This window comes from Gossypium hirsutum, chromosome A13 (assembly GCF_007990345.1).
Source record: "Gossypium hirsutum isolate 1008001.06 chromosome A13, Gossypium_hirsutum_v2.1, whole genome shotgun sequence".
Lineage (NCBI taxonomy): Eukaryota > Viridiplantae > Streptophyta > Magnoliopsida > Malvales > Malvaceae > Gossypium > Gossypium hirsutum.
In genome coordinates this window covers 66,161,172-66,166,156 of record NC_053436.1, presented here as the reverse complement: position 1 = coordinate 66,166,156, position 4,985 = coordinate 66,161,172, and the positions used below count along the sequence as shown (strand labels likewise).

General features: G+C 34.3%; 1 pseudogene; it reads left to right on the top strand.

The window, feature by feature from the left end:
* The first annotated feature begins 1,291 nt into the window (after positions 1-1,291).
* On the top strand, positions 1,292-3,834 carry LOC107894566 (probable lysophospholipase BODYGUARD 4; annotated as a pseudogene).
* The last annotated feature ends 1,151 nt before the right edge of the window (positions 3,835-4,985 follow it).

The window sequence follows — 4,985 nt, the reverse complement described above, 5'->3', positions numbered from 1 at the left end:
CACTACAATCACACACACAATTCATGCAGAATAATACAATAAAGAACACAAGAATTTAACGAGGTTCAACAAATTTTGCCTACGTCCTCGGGCACTACCAAATATATTTCACTCCAAAATACAAGTGAGAATTTACAAAGAGAGAGAGAGAAAACAATGCCTTAAGTAGAGAATGGCAAGTTTGAGATACAGAATGAGAGATGGTTATGCCTATTTATAGTTGAGGTTCAGGGATCAACTTGCAAAGTCACTTTACAATTTAGGGACCATATATTGCAAATATCTCAGATTTTATTATGCCAATATCTCGATACCTATATCTTTGACTTTCTAATATTTGATACCCATATATTTGACTTTCCAATATTTGATACTCATATCTTTGACTTTCCATTATTTGATACCCATATCTTTAATTTTCCATAAATATGGATAATTCCCAATAGTATGCTATGTATAAGTGGTTTGTTGAAGGTTAGCTTGGGAGTTAACGAAGAGTCACTTCGGTGGCTAATGTTGCACGCCGAATTCGAGGCAAACCTTTTCGGTCGAGTTTGGAGTGTTGCATCTTACCTATGACAACATCAACAAATTATAAACTGACACCTACTATTATTGTGTATTTCTCATCTAAAGGCCCTTCCACAATCCCAAAAAACATTTTCAAGGGAAATCATTTTTTGTCTTGTTTCACAGAACTTTGTTTCTTCCTAAGCTAATGTTGATAAAGCTATCTTGAATGTGTTGCATGTTAGGTTGAGTGCGGAAGATGAAGAGGAAAAAGAGAAAAATAAAGAGAGAAAGAAGGGAAAGTGATAAGAAAGAAAGAAAAAAAGAAAAAATAAGAATGTGGGAGAAAGAAATATAAATAAATAAGGGAAACAAGGAAAAAATAACTAACGGTGGCTCACAATAAAACTGAAAAATTAACCAGGTCAGTTTTTATTGTGATTTTTGTTACACATTTAAGTTCAGATAACATGATCAAATTATTATAGATAAATAAATAAAGTTAATAATAAAATGCTAACAATTGAAATATTGAGAATTAAAATGAAAATTTAAATAAACATAAAGAATTATTTTTATAATTTACCTTTATTATTTTTCAAGTCATAAGGATAATTATATATAAATACGTTTACCAAGAGATTTATGTAATATTCCCCTATAAGAGTAATGAGAACATATTCAAATTCCTTGAACCCTCTATAAGAAAGGTACCAATACTCTAGAAATAAAAAAGTCCATTTTCCAGACTTATCTGGCAGTTACCTCGGCATTCATCTCATCTTGATGCAATCAAAAATCTAGATTTTTCAACTTATATTTTAGGACCACTCTCATGTTTACACGCTTTTATACATTCCTGTCCAATCCTCAAACTGTCCACAAATATTTTTTTTTCTTCCTTTTCTGTTTATACCAGTTTCCTTCCATTTCCATCAATGTCTGCTGAAATTTTAGCAGGAAAATGGACAAGGAAGTGTGGAAGAACACTTCAATTCCTTTACCTGTGTCGTCTTTCTTTTCCTAGACTTCCTCGACGCTGTACTTTGTGTGGTTTTCAAGTTAGTCGATGAGTTCTTCGAAGGTAATGCCTGCAGCCCCTGTTATTGTGGAAAAGCCGGAGACAAAAATGGAGAGAATAAGGAAACTGAGATGTTATCAGAGAGTTTGTATGGGAGGAAATATATGTTGAGGAATACGGGGTTTCTTGGTTTTGCAAGAAAATGGAGAATATATAGAAAGAAAAAGGATGATATAGATGGTAGCGTCAATGAAGGCTTGATGGTGAATCGATGGTCTGATTGTGGATGCCAGTCTTGTGTTTCATGGATGAAGAAAGGATACGATCAGAAGCTTCATGTTGTTGTGAAAAATCTTCCTCAAGGTAGCTTTTTAGGCAGATTTGTTTTATTTAGTTATTTATTTTCTCACTCAGAGGCATTTGCTATTGCAGTAGTTGATTTTGATACCAACATATTTTTGCTTGAAAGTAGGAAGAGGAGATGAGGCAGCTCAAAATGTGATATTTTTGCATGGCTTCGTTTCTTCTTCTTCATTTTGGACTGAAACAATTTTCAACAATCTATCTGAATCTGTAAAGGATCATTACAGGCTTTTCGCCGTTGATCTTTTGGGATTCGGAAGAAGTCCAAAGCCAAATGACTATGTATACATTGCTTGATCATGTTGAAAGGATTGACAAATCTGTGATCTTACCATTTCACTTGAATTCTTTCCATTTGGTGGCTCATTCCATGGGTTGCTTAATTGCTTTGGCTTTAGCTGCTAAATACCCCAAGTTCGTCAAATCAGTCACCCTTGTTGCACCTGTGAGTAGGTAACATTTACCTTAATTTTCTTTTTGGTCCAATTGAGTCCACAACAATTCTAGCTCTAAGTTAAATTGAAATTTTAAATTCTATTTGAGTTTGATCGAGTGTAGCCATACTTGAACCGTTTGAAATTTGTATGTTTCTTAAACTTTAACCTTCCTTTTTCTTACTTCTCTCTGTTCAATCTTTTCTCTAATCTACTGTGCTTCTACATTTAGCCATACTTGCCTTGTGCAAAAGATGGAGCAACAACTTCATTAATGGCGCTTAACACATTTGCTGGAAAGACACTGTGGCCGCCATTAGAATTTGGTAAATCTGTGATGTCATGGCATGAGCATGTTGGAAGATGTTTTTGCTTCCTGTTTTGTCGTAATCATCGGATATGGGAGATGATTCTTAAGCTATTCATACTTCGAAGGTAACAATATAATGATTCCTTACTCTTATTCACAATAACATAAACATGCTTGCATACAAATTTACTATATTTGTATTAATATGCATTCTATGTCATAAACTAGAGAATCCCCAGTTAGTTTTAAATGGTAACATTCGGACGGCAGGTCCGGGATTTTCATTATGGCTTCTGCAGCTCATTTTTATATTATCAAACTAGAACTTGGGACTTGATTCAATTAGTTTATGTACTCACCCTTAACGGATAGCATTCCATAAGTTCGAGATTTGTATTCCAGTATTTGCAATTCCTTTCCATTTCCAAACTATAGCATATACAAACATATGCTTTTAACATGTGCAATTTCTTTCTATATTTTGGAATAAAAAATTTCCACTAAGATGACAAGTTCGTCCACGTTTTACTATATTTCCAGGGAACTGAATTTCATGGAAGTGGACTTGACAAGGCATAACATGCACAATGTGATATGTGGGGGAGCAAAGTTGATGGATAAATATCTGGAAATTTTGAATAAATCAAGGTCAGTAAAGGTTTGCATCATCCATGGTATTATGACATGGAAGTCCCATTGGACTGCAGCAATAACATGAAGATGAAATTCCCTGAGTTAGTTGAACTTAACATGATTGAAAATGTTGATCATACATCTGTTATTTTAGGTAGAGTGAGGGAATTTGCCAAGAGTTTAGAACATATATGGGCATCCTCATAAAACTGTTCCATTTAAAAGCTGTTTCCCTCCTGTTTGATAATTGTTAGCCAAAGGTTGTACCACAAATCTTGCTCTCTTTTTTTCATTAGAAAGCTATTCACCAGAGAGAAACAGGACTATTTTTATTTTTATTTTTGAAGGTACAAATTTTGATATTAATTATCCCAACTTGAAAGTGAGTGTTGGATATAATATGCACCAGTCATGAGTATATTCAATATTTGGTTCAACCATAGAGGTAGTCCTTATATTATAGTCAAAAGTGCAATTTAGTTCATACAAGCAATGTTAAAAAAAAATCAACTTTATTGTCATGTTTGAATTTTAGTTTGGTGGATCGGTTTTAGTTCGAATTATTTTTATTTTTAGTTTGTTATGCTAGTATTTGGTTAATTTTACATTATAATTACTCGAACATGTATTAGTAATTGTACTTTAATTATATTATACTTGTAAATTCTAAAAAAATGCATAGATTAATTGAACTGGTTGGGTCGGTGTAATATATTTATCACCAAATGAAGATTTTTATTTTGAGAGAAAAACTAATTTCATTAATATTCAAAGTGACAATACTATGTAAAAGTTAGTGGGATAACAAATTAGGATTATAACACAACCCCTAAGCAACAACACTTAAATAATGTTAGCCTTTCGTCATAGGGACACATGTCAGCAGTACAAGTAGTGTTGACTCCTTGTTGACTATGCTTGAGAAAGTGTTTCTCTTGACCACTCGTGTAATACCCCTAACTAGTATCTGTTGCCGGAATAGGGTTACGGAGTATTATCGGAGTTTATAGAATAATTACACATAATTCTTGTCATTTATTATTTATAATTGAGACTAATCATGTTGTCCCTTAAATGGACCTTCGATGCCCAATACGAGTATTAGAATCGAATTGGAACTAAATCGGGAACTTAGTTTGAAAACTTTTAAAAATTTTCCTAAGTACAGGGGTCACACTCCCGTGTGGCCAAGTGTCATGCTCGTGTGCTCCCATGACATGCCCGTGCTTCAGGTCGTGTCTTACTTGTAACTTCTTGACTTGGGTCACACTGCAACCACACGCTCGTGTGCTAGACCATGTGGCCAATTTATTTTCCTAAAATTAGGTGCAGTTTTCACACAGCAAAGCCACACACTCGTGTGCTAGGCCGTATGCCTCACACGACTAAGACACTCGCCCATGTCTCTGACCGTGTGCTTAATTCTGAGTATTCTGTTTCTAAATTTTAAGATACAAGGGACACACGGCCAGACTACACGCTTATGTGCATGGCCATGTGTCACACACGGCTAAGACACACGTTCGTGTCTCTACCAGTGTGGATGAAAATAGGCCATTTAAATGCCACTTTTCTCACCCTTTTTACAATCAACCTCCATACAACATTTTCATATACCAATACAACCTAATCAAGCAACCAATAGAAAGCAAAAATCAAGTTTTAGACCTAATATGGCATCACACAAATCATTTGCATAAACTTACTACATTAA